Genomic DNA, 21,491 nt, shown 5'->3' on the forward strand with positions numbered 1-21,491 from the left:
CTCCATCTATCCCCTTCCCACCCTCCATCTATCCCCCTCCACCCTCCATCTATCCCCTTCCCACCCTCCATCTATCCCCCTCCCTCCCCCACCCTCCATCTATCCCCCTCCACCCTCCATCTATCCCCTTCCCACCCTCCATTTATCCCCCTCCCTCCCTCCCTCCCCCCACCCTCCCCCCACCCTCCATCTATCCCCCTCCCTCCCTCCACCCTCCATCTATCCCCCTCCCTCCCTCCACCTATCCCCCTCCCTCCCTCCACCCTCCATCTATCCCCTTCCCACCCTCCATCTATCCCCCTCCTACCTTCCATCTATCCCCTTCCACCCTCCCCCCACCCTCCATCTATCCCCCTCCCTCCCCCCACCCTCCATCTATCCGCCTCCCACCCTCCATCTATCCTCCTCCTACCTTCCATCTATCCCCCTGTAGTAGGTGCCACACTCCTTACCCACTAAGACAGCGGGAACCAGTAGGGCAGGTGTTGTTCAGTGCAAATAGTGTTTCACACTCTGTTCCCAAATGGTACCCTCTTCCCTAAATAGTTCACTAATTTTTGACCAGAGCCTTGTAGGTCCTGGTTATGTAGTGCACTACATAGGGAATGTGGTGCCATTGGGACATAGCCAGTGTTCTATGGCATGAGGAGGAAAGTAAAATAAAATATTAAAGAGAGACAGAACCAGCATAGTTTACAATTCAAGTGTGTACTTTTGATTGGTAGAAATAAAGTAATGAACTTGATGTGTAGACCTACATCCAGCACTGACCTGGATATGCAAAGGAGAGTTACTGTTGTTATATCATCTCAGGAACACTATATAGCGTACAGATTTGCCATAACTCTTTTTTATCCTGTTCTATTCAATAAGGCCACAGCTATAGAGCTGTCTGTGGTAGACCTGAAAGGGCTTTGATCTACGTATTCTTAATTATACTGTTTGTCAATTTAGGACTTCTTCAAGGCATGTTTAAGAAATGCTAATGTGAAAGCCTTCAAGCGTTATAAAAAGGCACAAAACTCCTCATGCTTTATTCAAAGAGCTATTTTGCTACTCTACTCCCCAAAACAAACTTTAGGAGAGACATGCAGTGCGTTTTTTTTTTTTTAATCAGTCAGGACAATCCTCACTATAAGAAGAGGGTGTATGGAGGGTCAGATCCTGAACTTCTCCTTTATATTTTCCATCAATGCACCAATTGTCAATGGATCAAAATTCATTATTAAGTGATCTTCCGGAAGGTCCAAGTATATGTACTTACAGCATATGTCAAAGTAGAATTTAGCTCAAAGTGTGTAGCAGGTTAGCGTTTTTTTTTGTGTGTCATGAATGTTGTTCTGGAGGCAGCTTTGCAGAGTGGTCACTAGCTGGCACTGCTACAAAGTCACAAAATCTCATTTTAAAACTAACCCTAACATTAACCATAATGCCTAACCCTAACCTCCAATTAAGACCCAAAATCTCATTTCAAAACTAACCCTAACATTAACCATAATGCCTAACCCTAACCTCCAATTAAGACCCAAAATCTCATTTCAAAACTAACCCTAACATTAACCATAATGCCTAACCCTAACCTCCAATTAAGACCCAAAAGCTAATTTTAAAACTAACCCTAACATTAACCATAATGCCTAACCCTAACCTCCAATTAAGACCCAAAAGCTAATTTTTGTTTTCATTAATTTTTATAATGTAGACAGTTTTGGGGCTCCATTCAAGCTGAAGCATGACATATTTTGCAGTATAAATTTAAAGGCAATTTCATATTGAGCCAACTGATATGCATAAGTGACCGTGAATGCAGTCTCCGCTAAAGTGGGAACATTGCCTTTAAATTTCCATCACGCTGTACAGCTGAACTTCCGCCATGCAGATTGAACAGAACCATTTTGACTTTGCAGCTGGCCCACATCTAGCAGAAATCTCTCATTTCTGCCTCCAGGGAAATACTCATGACAATAAACGTCAACCTGCTAGTGTTTATCCCGGGGATTACGCATGGCTGTAAGGAAACATACTAACAGTTTGCAGCTATGTCAGATCAAACCTGAACATCAGTTCATGTTTTACTATTCCTTATCAGACTCCGGTATTTCTAAATTAAGTTTGCGTATATATATAAAAAAAACGGTAGGTTCTGATGATCAAAATAGGGGAAAAAATTTGATTGATAATCTAAAGACATCAGAACAAACTTCACTTTAAAGTGCATTTACAATCGAGACACACAGTAAAACAATCCCTTTGTTACGATCTACTAGGTGTGGTGGTTGGAATCAGGCGCAGAGAGCAGGGTTCAGTCATATCTTCACATTTATTCCCCAGCGCAACAAAAACAGTCACGCCAACACACAGGGCGTAAAATAAGTTGCCAGTCAAAAACAACAGGACTAAACAGTCCGGAGAATAAATACAGGAAAAAAATCACACCATCAAAACACAGAGTAACAAAAACAAGCCCGCACAAATACCCAGCGGGCCTAGTGCCCCTAAATACCCTACAAACAAATCCTAATACAAAACAGGTGTACCCAATTAACCAATAACCCAAAACAAACGGAAAGGGAATCGATGGCAGCTAATAGGCCGGCGACGACGACCGCCGAGCACCGCCCGAACAGGAAGAGGCACCATCCTCGGCGAGGTTCGTGACAGTACCCCCCCCACTGACGCGCGGCCCCTGCAGCGCGCCGACCCCGGCCTCGAGGACGACCCGGAGGACGAGGCGCAGGGCGATCCGGGTGGAGGCGATGGAAATCCCTCAAGAGGGAAGGATCTAAAATGTCCCTCCCCGGTACCCAGCACCTCTCCTCTGGACCGTACCCCTCCCAGTCCACGAGGTACTGCAGGCCCCTCACCCGGCGTCTCGAGTCCAGAATAGCTCGTACTGTGTACGCCGGGGACCCCTCGATGTCCAGAGGGGGTGGAGGGACCTCCGGTACCTCACCGTCTTGTAGGGGACCAGCTACCACCGGCCTGAGGAGAGACACATGAAACGAGGGGTTAATACAATAATAAGAGGGAAGTTGCAATCTATAACACACCTCGTTTATCCTCCTCAGGACTTTAAATGGCCCCACACACTGCGGCCCCAGCTTCCGGCAGGGCAGGCGGAGGGGCAGGTTTCGGGTCGAGAGCCAGACCCTGTCCCCTGGTGCGAACACCGGGGCCTCACTGCGGTGGCGGTCAGCGTCTCTCTTCTGCCGTTCACTGGCCTGCCTGAGAGAATCCTGGACTGCCCGCCAGGTCTCTCTAGAGCGCTGTACCCACTCCTCCACCGCAGGAGCCTCGGTCTGACTCTGATGCCATGGAGCCAGGACCGGCTGGTAGCCCAGTACACATTCGAATGGTGACATCTTCGTGGACGAATGCCGAAGAGAATTCTGGGCTAACTCTGCCCACGGGACGTACCTCGCCCATTCTCCTGGCCGGTCCTGGCAATACGACCTCAGAAACCTGCCCACTTCCTGGTTTACTCTCTCCACCTGCCCATTACTTTCGGGGTGATAACCAGAGGTAAGGCTGACCGAGATCCCCAGACGCTCCATAAACGCCTTCCAAACCCGAGATGTGAACTGGGGACCCCGATCGGAGACGATATCCTCTGGGACCCCATAGTGCCGGAAGACATGGGTAAAAAGAGCCTCTGCAGTCTGTAGGGCCGTAGGGAGCCCAGGCAATGGGAGGAGACGGCAGGACTTAGAGAACCGATCCACAACGACCAAAACGGTAGTGTTCCCCTGAGATGGGGGAAGATCAGTAAGGAAATCTACCGAGAGATGGGACCATGGCCGTTGTGGAACCGGGAGGGGCTGTAACTTCCCTCTAGGAAGGTGCCTAGGAGCCTTACTCTGGGCGCATACCGAACAGGAAGATACATAGAGCCTCACATCCCTAGCTAAGGTGGGCCACCAGTATTTCCCTCTAAGACCCCGCACTGTCCTATCGATCCCCGGATGACCCGCAGACGGTAGTGTGTGAGCCCACCGAATCAACTTATCACGGACACCAAGCGGTACGTAACTTCTACCAGTCGGACACTGTGCAGGCGCAGGTTCAACCCTCAACGCCCGCTCGATGTCCGCGTCCACCTCCCATACCACTGGGGCCACCAGCCGAGAAGCTGGGAGGATGGGAGTGGGTTCGATAGACCGGTCCTCGGTGTCATAGAGACGGGACAGCGCGTCGGCCTTAGTGTTGAGGGAACCTGGTCTGTAAGAGATCGTAAATCTAAAACGTGTAAAGAACATGGCCCACCTAGCCTGACGCGGATTCAGTCTCCTCGCTGCTCGAATATACTCCAGATTACGGTGATCAGTCCAGATGAGAAAAGGGTGTTTAGCCCCCTCTAGCCAGTGTCTCCACACCTTCAGGGCCTTTACCATAGCTAGTAACTCCCGGTCCCCCACATCATAGTTCCGCTCTGCCGGACCCAGCTTCTTCGAAAAGAAAGCGCAGGGACGGAGCTTCGGTGGCGTGCCCGAGCGCTGAGACAGCACGGCTCCAACCCCAGCCTCGGACGCATCCACCTCCACTATGAATGCTAACGAAGGGTCCGGATGCGCCAACACGGGAGCCCCAGTGAACAGTGCCTTCAACTGGTTGAAGGCTCCATCAGCCTCTGCTGACCACCGCAAACGCACCGGCCCCCCCTTCAGCAGTGAGGTAATGGGCGCCGCTACTTGGCCAAAACCCCGGATAAACCTCCGGTAGTAATTGGCAAACCCTAAAAACCGCTGCACCTCCTTTACCGTGGTCGGAGTCGGCCAATTACGCACGGCGTTAACGCGGTCACACTCCATCATCATCCCCGAGCTGGAAATGCGATAACCCAAGAAGGAAACGGCTGGTTTGGAGAACACACATTTCTCAGCCTTGACGTATAGGTCATGCTCCAGCAGTCGCCCAAGAACCTTGCGCACCAGGGAAACATGCGCGGCGCGTGTGGCAGAATAAATCAAGATGTCATCAATATAGACTACCACACCCTGCCCGTGCAAGTCCCTGAGAATCTCATCTACAAAGGATTGAAAGACGGCTGGAGCATTTTTCAACCCATACGGCATGACGAGGTACTCATAGTGGCCTGATGTGGTACTAAACGCTGTTTTCCACTCGTCTCCTCCCCGAATACGCACCAGATTATACGCGCTCCTGAGGTCCAGTTTTGTGAAGAAACGCGCTCCGTGGAATGATTCCACCGCCGTAGCGATGAGAGGTAGCGGATAACTAAAACCCACTGTGATCGAATTGAGACCTCGATAATCAATGCACGGACGCAGACCTCCCTCCTTTTTCCTCACAAAAAAAAAACTCGAGGAGACGGGTGACATGGAGGGCCGAATGTACCCCTGTCTCAGAGCTTCCGTGACATATGTTTCCATAGCCAGCGTCTCCTCCTGTGACAGTGGGTACACATGACTCCGGGGAAGTGCAGCGTTCTCCAGGAGGTTTATCACGCAATCCCACCGTCGATGGGGTGGTAATTTGGTCGCCTTCTTCTTACTAAAAGCGATAGCCAAATCGGCATATTCTGGGGGAATGCGCACGGTGGAAACCTGGTCTGGACTCTCCACCGTCATGGCACCGATGGAAACTCCTATACACCTCTCTGAACACTCGTCTGACCACCCCTTAAGAGCCCCCTGTTTCCAGGAAATAAGGGGATTGTGAATAGCCAGCCAGGGAACCCCCAACACCACCGGAAACCCAGGTGAATCAATAAGGTAGAAACTGATCCTCTCCCTATGATTCCCCTGCGTTACCATGTCCAGCGGAATCGTGGCCTCCCTGACCAGCCCTGACCCTAGCGGTCGGCTATCTAAGGAGTGCACGGGGACAGGTGGGTCTATCTGCACTAACGGAATACCCAATTTACGGGCGAGTCCACGATCCATAAAACTCACAGCTGCGCCTGAATCGACTAGCGCCTTATGCTGAAGAGAGGGGAAAAATGCAGGGGAAAAAATTAACAAAAACATGTGACCAACAGGGAGCTCTGGGTGAGTTTGGTGCTTACTCACCTGGGGTGGCCGAGGAGCGTTCTGCCGACCATCTCGACTCCCAGAAGGACTCCTCCAACACCGGTCCGAAGTGTGTCCTCTCCGTCCACAATAGGAGCAGGAGGAGCCCCCTCTGATCCCCCTAGATGCAGCTCCTCCCAACTCCATCGGAGTGGGAGTGGGAGAGCTGGAAGGTGGAATTAACAGGACCCCTTCTGAACGCCCGCGGGCAGCTAGCAGGTTGTCCAATCGAATAGACATGTCTATTAGTTCATCCAGGGAGAGAGTTGTGTCCCTGCAAGCCAGCTCCCAGCGGACGTCCTCCCGGAGACTACACCGGTAATGGTCCATCAGGGCCCTGTCATTCCACCCAGCACCAGCAGCTAGGGTCCTAAACTCCAACGCGAAGTCCTGTGCGCTCCTCGTCTCCTGTCTGAGGTGGAACAGTCGCTCACCCGCCGCTTTACCCTCTGGTGGATGATCGAACACTGCTCGGAAACGGCGGGTGAACTCCAGGTAGTTGTCCCGAGCCGAGTCTGGACTGTTCCAGACTGCGTTAGCCCAATCCAGGGCCCTGCCCGTTAAACAGGAGACGAGGAGGCTCACACTCTCCTCACCCGAGGGAGCCGGACGCACAGTAGCCAGGTAGAGCTCCAGCTGGAGCAAAAATCCCCGGCACCCAGCAGCCGCTCCATCGTACTCCCTCGGGGGGGAGAGACGTAGTGCGCCGGACCCAGAGGACGACGTAGGTGGAGTAGGTGGTGTCGGCAGTGGGGGAGCTGGGGTAGACGTCGGGAGACCACTCCTCTCCCATCGTTCCATCCTCTCCATCATCTGGTCCATCGCGGTACCAATCCGATGGAGGACAGCTGTGTGGTGATGAACGCGCTCCTCCATAGTGGGGAGAGGAGTGGTCGCTGCTCCTGCTGACTCCATTTCGAAGGTGCGGGCTTCTGTTATGATCTACTAGGTGTGGTGGTTGGAATCAGGCGCAGAGAGCAGGGTTCAGTCGTATCTTCACATTTATTCCCCAGCGCAACAAAAACAGTCACGCCAACACACAGGGCGTAAAATAAGTTGCCAGTCAAAAACAACAGGACTAAACAGTCCGGAGAATAAATACAGGAAAAAATCACACCATCAAAACACAGAGTAACAAAAACAAGCCCGCACAAATACCCAGCGGGCCTAGTGCCCCTAAATACCCTACAAACAAATCCTAATACAAAACAGGTGTACCCAATTAACCAATAACCCAAAACAAACGGAAAGGGAATCGATGGCAGCTAATAGGCCGGCGACGACGACCGCCGAGCACCGCCCGAACAGGAAGAGGCACCATCCTCTGCGAGGTTCGTGACACCCTTTTAAAGTAGTAAGAAACAACAGGAAGCAATAAAGGAGAGGAATATTTTAAAAAAATCATCAATCCTCTTACAAACAAAATTGGTTTCACTACATGCCTGTGGTATGCCTGGTCAAAAGTAGTGCACTACAGGAACAGGGTGGCATCACAGCCACAGTCTCTGGTCATTTCCTGCCAAATGTAAAATCACGAGAACCTGTAGAGAGTAAACTGTGAGGCAGTCGGGTCTACAGACAGACAGGGGTACAAGGCTTTTGTTTCCTCTACAGATCAAATGGAGTTTTCCTCTATAACGCTGACTTCAATCTGCATGTTGTAGGCTTCTCCGCTGGATCCGTGACTCATTACCTACACTTTAGGGGTGCGTCCCAAATGGCACCCTATCCTTACGGGCCCTGGTTTAAAGTAGTGCACTAGATAGGGAATAGAGTGCCATTTAAGACGTATCCCTTGAAGAGAAACGATTGGAAGGAAAAGCACACACTAATATACCTTATCAGTGGACTACAGCTGGGCCAGGATCGGGAGGGTTGGAAGGCTAAGGGAGGTAAATTGCAAGGTATGCCTCCCGTATATTAACATTTCAGGTTCTTAAAAAAAAAAAAAAAAATGATTCATCGTTTCGCACCATTTTAGATGACCACGTCGTTATATTATCCTTTTAACTTTACAGCTCAACCCATCTGAAGAGAAGCACAATGCATTTGCCAGCTTTTTCTTCTCGAATCTTTCCTGTTCAACAACCATTTCAAAATCCCCGCTATTGATTTCCTGGCTTTTGATCACTTCACCTCAATTGTTAATATTGGTATTACAATATTATGCTTTTTACGGCGACATACGAGGGTTGTCTGGGTGTCAAATACATGACTGGGCTAAAGAAAGTACCAAAGGAGACATTTTCAGTTAGATAAATCCAGACAAACCCTTCTTTATCAAACCTTATGGGCCATGTAAGTATCCATAGCAACTTTCTCCATGCAGTTCTCTTTTTCTTTCGCTCTTTCTATTTCTCTCTGAAGGATCTCAAGAGATAGAAGCTGTCATTTTGAGAGACAGTGGAGGGAAACAATGAACAAAGCTATAGCTGTTAATTTTTTTTGAAAACAGAAATGGGCTTGTTGAGAGATGGCCAGAGAGAGTGAGAGTAACCAGGTTTGACCTTTGTCATACGAACATGCACCATTCAGTTTCTATCCAATACACCTGTTTGCCATTCAAAATAGAAAGGGCCTTCATGCATGACCATCATTGGCTCGTCTCAAAATGGACGACGCTAAACAAAAGCTTCAGAGAGACCTTCGTCTATTTCACAGACGTGATAGTGAGCTCGATGGAATATGTAAGATTTCAACAGTGGTGGGAAGCTACTCTGAAAATATGGTTGACCAAGTAATCATTTATTTTACACTGATGTAAGTTAAAGCTACCCTTAGGTATGTTAAAGCTACCTTTAAGTAAGTTAAAGCTACCCTTAAGTAAGTTAAAGCTACCCTTAAGCAAGTTAAAGCTACCCTTAAGACAAATACACACTGCACGACCAATAGTATGTGGACAGCTGCACATCAAACATCTCATTCCAAAATCATGGTAATTAATATGAAGTTGGTCCTCCCCCCTTTGCTGCTATAACAGCCTCCACTATTCTGGGAAGGCTTTCCTCTAGATCATGGGTGTCAAACTCTGGCCCGTGGTCCAAATTTGGCCCGCGGGGTAATTATATTTGGCCCGCGAGACAATACCAAATTACTACTAGAGCTGGCCCGCCGGTATTATACAGTGCATTCACCACTAATACTACGAATCCCATAATGCTCTGCTGTTTTCGCGCGCCAATCAGGACAGGACCCAGAAACGCTCTCTCCTCTGTGACAGTAGTCATAGCAACATAGACGCTACAACTGTCAGCGAGCTAACCCTTCCCAAAAATGGCGAAAAGAAAGGCAGAAAACAGGAGCTTTCTGGACAAGTGGGAGGCAGAATATCTGTTTACATATGTAAAAGACAAACCTGTTTGTCTTGTTTGTGGAGTCAACGTGGCTGTAAGTAAGGAGTACAACATTAGACAACACTATGAAACGAAACACCATGACAAATACAAGGACCTGGACATGACTCAAAGGAGCCAGAAAGTAGAGGAGATGAAAAGAAGTTTGGTTTCACAACAGAATATGTTTAAAAAAGCCACATCACAAAGCGAGGCTGCTGTAAAGGCCAGTTATATAGTGGCAGCAGAGATCGCAAAATCATCCCGGCCCTTTAATGAGGGAGAGTTCATGAAAAAGTGCATGATGAAGGTTTGTGACCTCGTATGCCCAGAGAAAAAACAAGCATTTTCAAACGTGAGCCTGAGCAGGAACACAGTAGCTGATCGCACATGTGATCTTGCCACCAATCTGTATGACCAGCTGATGGAAAAGGGAAAAGATTTTGTTGCGTTCTCCCTCGCTGTGGATGAGAGCTGCGACGCATCTGATGCTGCTCAGCTGTCAGTCTTCATCCGTGGAGTGGACTCAAATCTGTGTGTTACGGAGGAGCTATTAGGATTCAAATCAATGCATGGCACAACCACAGGAAAGGAAATCTTTGAGGAGGTTTCCAAATGTGTAACTGAAATAAAGCTGCCGTGGGATAAACTCGTTGGATTAACGACAGATGGTGCGCCAGCGATGTGCGGTAAAAAGAGTGGACTGGTGGGCATGGTAAAAAGAGTGGACTGGTGGGCATGGTTCGGGAGAAGATGCGGGAAGAGAACTGTGCAGGTGAGCTAACTGTTTACCACTGCATCATACATCAGGAAGCACTGTGTGCCAAAGCCCTAAAGATGGAACATGTTATGACCACAGTAACACAGGTAGTTAACTTTATAAGAGCCAAAGGTCTAAATCACCGCCAGTTTAAATCTTTTCTGGAGGAGTGTGGTTCGGAATACGCAGACGTGCCGTATCACACAGAGGTGAGATGGCTAAGCAGAGGAAAAGTACTGAATAGATGTTTCGAGCTGCGTGAGGAAATATGTCAATTCCTGGAAACCAAAGGGAAGGATACAGCAGAGCTCCGGGAGCAAAAGTTCCTGTGTGAGCTGGCCTTTCCCTATGACATCTCGAGCCATCTCGATGCGCTGAACCTGCAGCTTCAGGGGCGGGGGCGCATCATCACAGATATGTACGCTGCAGTGAGGGCCTTCAAAACTAAACTGTGCCTGTGGGAGAATCAGATGCTGCAAGGAAACCCTTGCCATTTTCCCTGCTGCCAATCCATAAAAGCGCAGATCTCTACCGCCGTGTTCCCATGCGCACAGTTTGCTGAAAAACTCAGTGTTCTCGCCGCTGAGGTTAGCCGGCGATTTGCCGACTTCGATGCCCAGAAATGTAAGTTTGAACTGCTTAGTAATCCCTTCGCAGTTGATGTGGAAAATGCACCAACCAACATCCAAATGGAGCTGATTGAACTCCAGTGCAATGACACGCTGAAGTCAAAGTATGATGCTGTGGGCGCCGCACAGTTTCCACGGTTCATCCCTGACACAATGCCTCAGCTCCGCACCCAAGCTGCTCAGATGCTCTCCATGTTCGGCAGCACTTATCTATGCAAGCAACTTTTCTCCTCGATGAAGATGACCAAAACAACTCACAGGAGACGTCTGACTGATGAACATCTTCGCTCGATACTGAGGATTTCTTCAGCTCAGAGCTTGAGCCCAGACATTGATGAACTAGCATCCAAGAAGAGATGCCAGGTATCTGGCTTGGGCACATCAGATTAGACCAGTGTGCAATAATTAACGTTTTCTTTATGCACTTTTTCTTGCTACAAGGCATGGGCTTGAATGGTTGATTGATTTATTATCATTTTCTTTGTAAAATTATTAGCCAGTGGAAAAAGTTTATTTTGGTATTTAAATCAGAAGGCTGCAAATAGAAAAGAGGCATACAATTTTTATTTAAATTTGATTTATTTAATAAATGAATGCCATTGATGTGTTTTTTCATTTGAAATTCTATTTTGCATGTCTCCACTATTAAATTATATATTGTATGGTAATAAGCGATGCTTGTTCCATATTCAATGTTAAAGCAAAACTTGTTTGGGTCCATATTAAAAGGTTAATTTGTTCAATGTTGGCCCGTGACTTTGTTCAGGTTTTACATTTTGGCCCACTGGATATTTGAGTTTGACACCCCTGCTCTAGATGATGAAACATTGCTGCGGGGAATTGCTTCCATTCAGCCACAAGAGCGTTAGTGAGGTTGGGCACTGATGTTGGGCGATTAGGCCTGGCATGCAGTCGGCGTTCTAATTCATCCCAAAGGTGTTTGATGGGGTTGAGGTCAGGGCTCTGTTCAGGCCAGTCAAGTTCTTCCACACCGATCTCAACAAACCATTTCTGCATGGACCGTTTCACTTCACTGGAACTAAGGGGGCTAGCCCGAACCATGAAACAGCCCCAGACCATTATTCCTCCTCCACCAAACTTTATATTTGGCACTATGCATTCAGGCAGGTAGCTTTCTCCTGGCATCCGCCAAACCCAGATTCGTCCATCGGACTGCTAGATAGTGAAGCTTGATTCATCACTCTAGAGAAAGTGTTTCCACTGCTCCAGAGTCCAATGGTGGCGAGCTTTACACCACTCCAGCCGACACCTGGCATTGCGCATGGTGATCTTAGGCTTGTATGCTGCTGCTCAGCCATGGGAACTAATTTCCTGAAGCTCCTGACGAACAGTTATTGTGCTGACGTGGTTTCCAGAGGCAGTTGGAAACTCGGTAGTGAGTGTTGCAACCGAAGACAGGAGATTTTTCCACACTATGCGCTTCAGCACTTGGCAGTCCTGTTCTTTGAGCTTGTGTGGCCAAACACTTCGCAGCTGAGCCGTTGTTGCTCCTAGACATTTCCACTTCATAATAACAGCTGTACAGCTCTAGCAGGGCAGAAATTTGACGAACTGACTTGTTGGAAAGGTGGCATCCTATGACAGAGCCACGTTGAAAGTCACTGAGCTCTTCGGTAAGGCCCTTCTACTGCCAATGTTCGTCTATGGAGATTGCATGGCTTTGTACTCGATTTCATACACTTGTCAGCAACGGGAATGGCTGAAATAACCAAATCCACTAAGTTGAAGGGAAGTCCACATACTTTTGTATACATAGTTTAATTAACTAAAGTTTCTAAATCCAAACAATTTTGTGCAAAATTATCATATGTAAGTCTAATATGTCATACACTACAACTTCCAAGGACAGATCATGTTGGGGTCATACAGTGCCTTCATAAAATATTCATACCTCTTGACTTATTCAACATTTTGTTGTGTTACAGCCTGAATTCAAAATGGATTTCAATATTGTTTTTCTCTCACCCATCTAGATATAATATCCCATAATGAGAAAGGGAAAAACATGTTCCTAGAAAGTTTTTGAAAATGTATTTGTAAATGAAATATCACAAGTATTCACGCACCCCTGAGTCAATCAATACATGTTAGAATCACCTTTGGCAGCTGTGAGTCTTTACAGCTGTGAGTCTTTCTGGGTAAGTCTTTACAGCTGTGAGTCTTTACAGCTGTGAGTCTTTACAGCTGTGAGTCTTTCTGGGTAAGTCTTTACACACCTGGATTGTACAATATTTGCACATTATTATCAAAACAATTATTCAAGCTCTGTCAGGTTGGTTGTTTATCATTGCTTGACAGTCATTTTCAAGACTTGCCACAGATTGTCAAGCCAATTAAAGTCCAAACTGTAACTAGGCCTCTCAGGAACATTCAATGTTGTTTCGGTAAGCAACTCCAATGTATATTTGGCCTTGTGTTTTAGGTTATTGTCCTGCTGAAAGTCGAATTTGTCTCCCAGTGTCTGTTAGAAAGCAGACTGAACCAGGTTTTCCTCTACAATTTTGCCTGTGTTTAGCTCTATACTGTTTATTTTTTATACTAAAAAAACTCCCTAGTCCTTGCCGATGACAAGCATATCCATAACATGATGCAGCCACCACCATGATTGAAAATAGGAAGAGTGGTACTCAGTGATGGGTTGTGTTGGAGTTGCCCCAAACATAACGCTCTGTATTCAGGACATACAATTAATACGTTTGCCACACTTTAGTGCCTTGTTGCAAACAGGATGTTTTGGTTTTGGAATATTTCTATTCTGTACAGGCTTCTTTCTTTTCACTCTGTCAATTAGGTTAGTATTGCGGACTAACTACAATGTTGTTGATCCAACCTCAGTTTTCTCCTATCACAGCCATTCAACTCTGTAACTGTTTAAAAAGTCACCTTTGACCTCATGGTGAAATCTGTGTGTTTTCCTTCGTCTCCGGGCAACTGAGTTAGGAAGGACGCCTGTATCTTTGTAATGACTGGGTGTATTGATACATCATCCAAAGTGTAATAAATAACTTCACCATCAAAGGGATATTCAAAGTCTCCTTTGTTTTTTTAACACATCTACCAATAGGTGTCCTTAGTTGCGAGGCATCCGAAAACCTCCCTTGTCTTTGTGGTTGAATCTGTGTATGAAATTCATGAAATTCACAGTTAGTCTGAGGGACCTGACCTTACAAATAGTTGTATGTGTGGCGGTACAGAGATGAGGTAGTCATTCAAAACCATGTTAAACACTATTATTTCACACAGTGCCCATGCAACTTATTATGTGACTCGTTAAACACATCTGCACTCCTGAACGTATTTAAGCTTGCCATAACAAAAGGGTTATGTCACGTTCGTTGAATGGATGAGACCATGGCCGCAGCGTGAGATGAATACATCTTCTTATTTAATGAAAGGAAGAACACTTAAACAAACTTACAAAACGAGCGTGAAGCTATATATGATAAGTGCAGACACAGGCAACTAACACGTAGACAATAACCCACAAAATACAGAAGGAATATGGCTGCCTAAGTATGGTTCCAAATCAGAGACAACGATAAACAGCTGCCTCAAATTGAGAACCAATCTAGGCAACCGTAGACATGCATAACACCTAGACTAGTAAACACCCATAGACAGACAAAACCCCTAGACACATACATCACCCTCATCACACCCTGACCTAACCAAAATAATAAAGAAAACAAAGTATACTACGGTCAGGGCGTGACAGGTTGAATAATTGACTGAAGACATTTTAGCTATTATTATTATTGTTATTATTATTTCAACATAATTCCACTTTGACATTATGGGGTATTGTTTGTAGGCCAGTGACACAACATCTCAATTTAATTCAGAGCTGTAACACAACAAAATGTGGGAAAAGTCAAGAGGTGTGAATACTTTCTATTGGCAGTGTATGTTAATAGTTCCAGTAGTTAGCTACACCGCTACAGGTAAAACAGTAGTGTGTAGTTCCAGTAGTTAGCTACACCGCTACAGGTAAAACAGTAGTGTTTAGTTCCAGTAGTCAGCTACACCGCTACAGGTAAAATAGTAGTGTTTAGTTCCAGTAGTTAGCTTAACCGCTACAGGTAAAACAGTAGTGTGTAGTTCCAGTAGTTAGCTACACCGCTACAGGTAAAACAGTAGTGTGTAGTTCCAGTAGTTAGCTACACTGCTACAGGTAAAACAGTAGTGTTTAGTTCCAGTAGTTAGCTACACCGCTACAGGTAAAACAGTAGGGTTTAGTTCCAGTAGTTAGCTTAACCGCTACAGGTAAAACAGTAGTGTTTAGTTCCAGTAGTTAGCTTAACCGCTACAGGTAAAACAGTAGTGTTTAGTTCCAGTAGTTAGCTTAACCGCTATAGGTAAAACAGTAGTGTTTAGTTCCAGTAGTTAGCTACACCGCTACATGGTAAAACAGTAGTGTTTAGTTCCAGTAGTTAGCTACACCGCTACATGGTAAAACAGTAGTATGTAGTTCCAGTAGTTAGCTACACCGCTACATGGCATAGTAATTAACTACTGAAAACACTACCTACATTTAAATTTAGTAAAGCTATTCCCAAACTACTGCAACATATAGCTTCATTTCTAGTTGAACTACATTTGGTTCACTAATCCCCAACACTAGATTTCAAACATCCTCATGTTTTTGATAAACATATAATTAGTACGTCATTCAGAAAGTATTCATAGCCTTAGACCTGTCCCACATACTGTTATGTTACAGCCTTATTCTAAAATGGATTAAAACCTTTTTCCACTCATCAATCTACACATAATACCCCATAATGACAGAGCGAAAACAGGTTTTTCACATTTTTTAGCAATAAAATTATTTTTTTTTTTAAATACCTTACATAAGTATTCAGAGGCTATGCTATGAGTCTCAAATTGAGATCAGGTTTATCCATTGATCATCCTTGAGATGTTTCTACAACTTGATTGGAGTACACCTGTGTTAAATTCCATTGATTTTGGAAAGGCACACACCTGTCTATATAAGGTAGACAGTGCATGTCACTGCAAAAACAAGCCATGAGGTCCAAGGAATTGTCCGAGGAGCTTCAAGACAGGATTTTGTTGATGCACAGATCTGGGGAAGGGTAGCAAAAAACACAGTCGCCTGCATAAATCTTAAATGGAAGAATATTGGAACCACCAAGACTCTTCACAGAGCTGGCCACCCGGCCAAACTCAGTAATCGTGGAAGAAGGGCCTTAGCCATGGAGGTGACCAAGAACCCGATGGTCACTCTGACAGAGCTCTGGAGTTCCTCTGTGGAGATGGGAGAACCTTCCAGAAGGACAACCATCTCTACAGCACTCTACCAATGAAGCCTTTATGGTAGAGTGGCCAGACGGAAGCCACTCCTCAGTAAAAGACACAAGACAGCCCGTTTGGAGTTTTTCAAAAGGCACTAAAGTACTCTCAGACGTTGAGAAACAAGAATCTGTGGTCTGATGAAACCAAGACTGAATTATTTAGCCTGAATGCATCACGTCTGGAGGAAACCTGGCACCATCCTTATGGTGGTGGCAGCATCATGCTGTGGGGATGTTTTTCAGAAGCAGGAACTGTGAGACGAGTCAGGATCGAGGGAAAGATGAACGGAGCAAAATACATAGAGATCATTGATGAAAACCTACTCCAGAGTGCTCTCACCTTTCAACAGGACAACAAGCCTAAGCACACAGCCAAGACAATGCACGAGTGGCTTCGGGGAAAGTCTCTGAATGTCCTTGAGTGGCGCAGCTAGAGCCTGGAATTGAACCCAATCGAACAAAGCTATTTTCAGAGACCTGGAAATAGCTGTGCAGCGACCCTCCCCATCCAACCTGACAGAGGTTGAGATGCTGAGAAGAATGGGAGAAACTCCCCAAATACAGGTGTGCCAAGCTTGCAGCATCATACCCAAGACGACTCGAGGCGTTAATCGCTGCCAAAGGTGCTTCAACAGAGTAGTGAGTAATACTTACACTACCGATCAACATTTTTGGGGTCATATAGAAATATCCTTGTTTTTGAAAGAAAAGCAAAAAAATTTGTCCATTAAAATAACATCAAATTTATCATAAATACAGCGTAGACATTGTTAATGTTGTAAATGACTATTGTAGCTGGAAACATCAGATTTTTTTTTTAGTATCTACATAGGCGTACAGAGGCCCATTATCAGCAACCATCACTCCTGTGTTCCAATGGCACGTTGTGTTAGCTAATCCTAGTTTATAATTTTGAAAGGCTAATTGATTATTAGAAAACCCTTTTGCAATTATGTCAGCACAGCTGAAACTACTGGAACCAAACTTTTGTCCTGATTAACCTGTTAGAGCTCTAGGGGCGCTATTTCATTTTTGAATAAAAAACGTTCCCGTTTTAAGCGCGATATTTTGTCACGAAAAGATGCTCGACTATGCATAGTTTTGGAAAGAAAACACTCTGAAGTTTCAGAATCTGCAAAGATTTTGTCTGTAAGTGCCCCAGAACTCATTCTACAGGCGAAACCAAGATGATGCATCGCCCAGGAATTAGCAGAATTTCTGAAGCTCTGTTTTCCATTCTCTCCTTATATGGCTGTGATTGCGCAACGAATGAGCCTACACTTTCTGTCGTTCGCCCAAGGTCTTAGCAGCATTGTGACGTATTTGTAGGCATATCATTGGAAGATTGGCCATAAGAGACTACATTTTCCAAGTGTGTCCTGCGTCGAATTCGGTGCGCAATTGCCAGCTGCTTGTACTTTACCATTTGATTCAGGGGAGAAAGCATGTGTCCAAGAACGATGTATCAATGAAGAGATATGTGAAAAACACCTTGATGATTGATTCTAAACAACGTTTGCCATGTTTTCAGTCGATATTATGGAGTTAATTTGGAAAAAAGTTTGCGTTTTGAGGACTGAATTTATGGATTTTTTTTGGTAGCCAAATGTGATGTATAAAACGGAGCTATTTCTAATACACAATGAATCTTTTTGGAAAAACTGAGCATCTGCTATCTAACTGAGAGTATCCTCATTGAAAACATCAGAAGTTCTTCAAAGGTAACTGATTTTATTTGAAGGCTTTTATGTTTTTGTTAATGTTGCGTGCTGGATGCTAACGCTAATGCTAACGCTAAATGCTAACGCGAAATGCTAACTCTAGCTAGCTACTTTTACACAAATTATTGTTTTCCTATGGTTGAGAAGCATATTTTGAAAATCTGAGATGACAGTGTTGTTTACAAAAGGCTAAGCTTGAGAGATGGCATATTTATTTCATTTCATTTGCGATTTTCATAAATAGTTAACGTTGTGTTATGCTAATGAGCTTGCTGATAGATTTACACAATCCTGGATACAGGGGTTTTTTCATAGCTAAACGTGACGCAGAAAACGGAGCGATTTGTCCTAAACAAATAATCTTTCAGGAAAAACTGAACATTTGCTATCTGAGAGTCTCCTCATTGAAAACATCTGAAGTTCTTCAAAGGTAAATGATTTTTTTGAATGCTTTTCTGTTTTTTTGTGTAAATGTTGCCAGCTGAATGCTAATGCTAAATGCTACGTTAGCCATCAATACTGTTACACAAATGCTTGTTTTGCAATGGTTGAGAAGCATATTTTGAAAATCTGAGATGACAGTGTTGTTAACAAAAGGCTAAGCTTGAGAGCTAGCATATTTATTTCATTTCATTTGCGATTTTCATGAATAGTTAACGTTGCGTTATGGTAATGAGCTTGAGTCTGTATTCACGAACCCGGATCCGGGATGGGGAGATCAGAAAGGTTAAAGAAGAAATAAAACTGGCCTTCTTTAGACTAGTTAAGTATCTGGAGCATCAGCATTTGTGGGTTCGATTACTGGCTCAAAATGGCCAGAAACAAATAACTTTCTTCTGAAACTCATCAGTCTATTCTTGTTCTGAGAAATGAAGGCTATTCCATGCGAGAAATTGCTAAGAAACTGAAGATCCCGTACAACGCTGTGTACTACTCCCTTCACAGAACAGCGCAAACTGGCTCTAACCAGAATAGAAAGAGGAGTGGGAGGCCAAGGGGCACAACTGAGTAAGAGGTCAAGAACATTAGAGTGTCTAGTTTGAGAAACAGATGCACAGATGCCTCTCAAGTCCTCAACTGGCAGCTTCATTAAATAGTACGCGCAAAACACCAATGTCAACGTCAACAGTGAAGAAGCGAGTCCGGGATGCTGGTCTTCTAGGCAGAGTTCCTTTGTCCAGTGTCTGTGTTCTTTTGCCCATCTTAATCTTTTATTTTTATTGTCCAGTCTGAGATATGGCTTTTTCTTTGCAACTCTGCTTAGAAGGCCAGCCTCCCGGAGTCTCTTCACTGAGACTGGTGTTTTACGGGTACATTTGCGAAAATATCTAAAAACCTGTTTTTTTGCTTGGCCATTTTGGTATATAGTATATAGATCAACTAGGGGAAAAAAAATAAACATTTTAGTCAATTTTAGAATAAGGCATAAAAATGTGGAAAAAGTTAAAGGGTCTGAATACTTTCTGAATCCACTGTGTATATATATATATATATATATATAGGTGTTGGTCTGCAAATATGTGAAAAATACAACCTACATCCTCCATGGTTGCTGTGTGTTTGTGGGTAAGTAAAAAGTCCAACAGCAAATTCATCTTAGTGCCAAAGTTCACAATGGAGAAAAGTAATTAAATTACACTGAGTACAACGTTCACCAACAGTCAACAGTTAAGCATTGACATACATAGCATAACTCCCATGCCCATTAAAATCACTCAGTACAACTCTTGAAGCAAGCATCAACCCATATAAGATAAACATTCTTTAGGTGTAAACCAAACATTAGGAACACAGAAGAGCCTTGATCCGTCGGGGGCATGGACTATACAAGGTGTTGAAAGTATTCCACAGGGATGCTGGCCCATGTTGACTCCAATGCTTCCAACAGTTGTGTCAAAATTGGCTGGATGTCCTTCGGATGGTGGTCCATTCTTAATTAATGCACACGGTAAACTGTTGAGCGTGAAAAACCCAGCAGCGTTGCAGTTCTTGACACACTCAAACTAGCGCGCCTGGCACCTACTACCTTACCTCGTTCAAAGGCACTTTAATCTTTTGTTTTTCCCATTCACCCTCGGAATGGCACACATACACAATCCATGTCTCGCTTGTCTCAAGGCTTAAAAATCCTTCTTTAACCCCGTCTCCTCCCCTTCATCTGCATTGACTGAAGTGGATTTAGTTAACATCAATAAGGGATCATCACTTTCACCTGGATTCACCTTGTCAGTCTGTCATGGGAAGAGCAGGTGTTCTTCATATTTAGTACAGTCAGTGTATAACAACAGTATTACGATATGACTATTCAGGGATTCTTAAAACTCTACTTATGTTTAACAGGGGTGTGAATAGAGAAAAACAACATTACCTTTTTTTTTCCTGAATCTTGTACAGTTCTTGGATTTCTGGCAAACGAATGCAGGTGTCTAATGTTTGCCTGTAAGGTTATCAGGGTTTATTAGCTCAGCTGTGTTTGTTTGCTGTGTAATGTTTGTTTGATTTCCTCTAGGCCTTGGAAACACGTGGGCTAAGACATGGCCACAGGCTTCACACCAGCCTCCATTGCCCTATGCTGACTGACTTTGCTTAGGTTTCCAAGACAAGAAAAAAAAAACAACAGAAAGCTTAACAACACCCTCCAAGGCTGAGTAATGAAGAAAAGAAGAAGAGGAAGGAGAATCAAAAGAAAACCATGGAGTAAAAAAAAAAAGAATCATTCAATAAATTACAAGGTATAACCTTGGCTAGTTTGTATACCACTGGTCAGGCCACTGCAGTTAATCACAAATAAAAGCCAGGAGCGAAATTATATTGCTGTTTTCCAAGAATTCAATGTTTCCAGAGCTGTTGTTCCTGGCTGGAAAGTTAACATTTGAAGCTAGCATCAGATGATTAGGTTCCTTATAATCCCTCGTGGACAGATTCTCTTGGACAGATAAAACAGTGAGAAGGCTCAAGTATAATTATGTGATTACGAGCAACAGTAGTTCCTGGTTTGGTGTTTATGTTTCTGATTATTTGGATGAATCATGATTGGGCGAAGATGGTGCTGTGATTTTCAACCCCATGTCCGGATGATGAACGATTTCCACCAAATTCCACAACCTCAAAGTCAAAAATGGCTTTATCGTAAAAATTCACGAAAACAAAAATTGTCCTTTTTGGCCGTCATAGAAACACGGGGGAAATTAGCGGAATCAGAGGGAGGAGACTTTGTTTCCTTCCTTGGCACAAGAGTAACCACAATTGTTAATGGCAATCGCCCAGAAGTAAACAGGAAATGACAAACTTAATTTGTCATTTCAGTGCTGGACATTTCTTTGTTAATTTTATTATTATTATTATTATTATTATTTATTATGGGAGGGGAATCAGCTTAAATATTGAGGATAGATTGTCGTTTCCATCAATGTAATCCTCTGCATTATTTCCAACCCCCCATGTATTTTTAGGGGTAAATATCTATATTTATACATATATACACATACCCACATATATATACATAAACATGCATACATATATACGCATCTTTTTAGAATATATATACCTTTATTATTACCCACAAACCCTACCACCCCTCCCCCAATTGGAGTAAACTAATAAACAATAACACTTAGGCTTCTACTTCCAGCTTATACATACTATGTACATTTGACAGAGCCCTATTGGCCCAGATCAAAAACA

At 44.5% G+C, this 21,491-nt stretch overlaps 1 long non-coding RNA gene across 1 annotated transcript in view; it reads left to right on the plus strand.

Moving 5' to 3' along the window:
* The window catches only part of LOC118946084, a 35,954-nt gene extending 14,834 nt beyond the window's left edge, over window positions 1-21,120 (plus strand). The window contains exon 3 of the long non-coding RNA XR_005041270.1: window positions 20,317-21,120. This is a non-coding gene — a long non-coding RNA (uncharacterized LOC118946084). The remainder of the gene's footprint in view (window positions 1-20,316) is intronic.
* Window positions 21,121-21,491: the final 371 nt, after the last annotated feature.

Source organism: Oncorhynchus mykiss, chromosome 31 (assembly GCF_013265735.2).
Source record: "Oncorhynchus mykiss isolate Arlee chromosome 31, USDA_OmykA_1.1, whole genome shotgun sequence".
NCBI classification, from domain to species: Eukaryota; Metazoa; Chordata; class Actinopteri; order Salmoniformes; family Salmonidae; genus Oncorhynchus; species Oncorhynchus mykiss.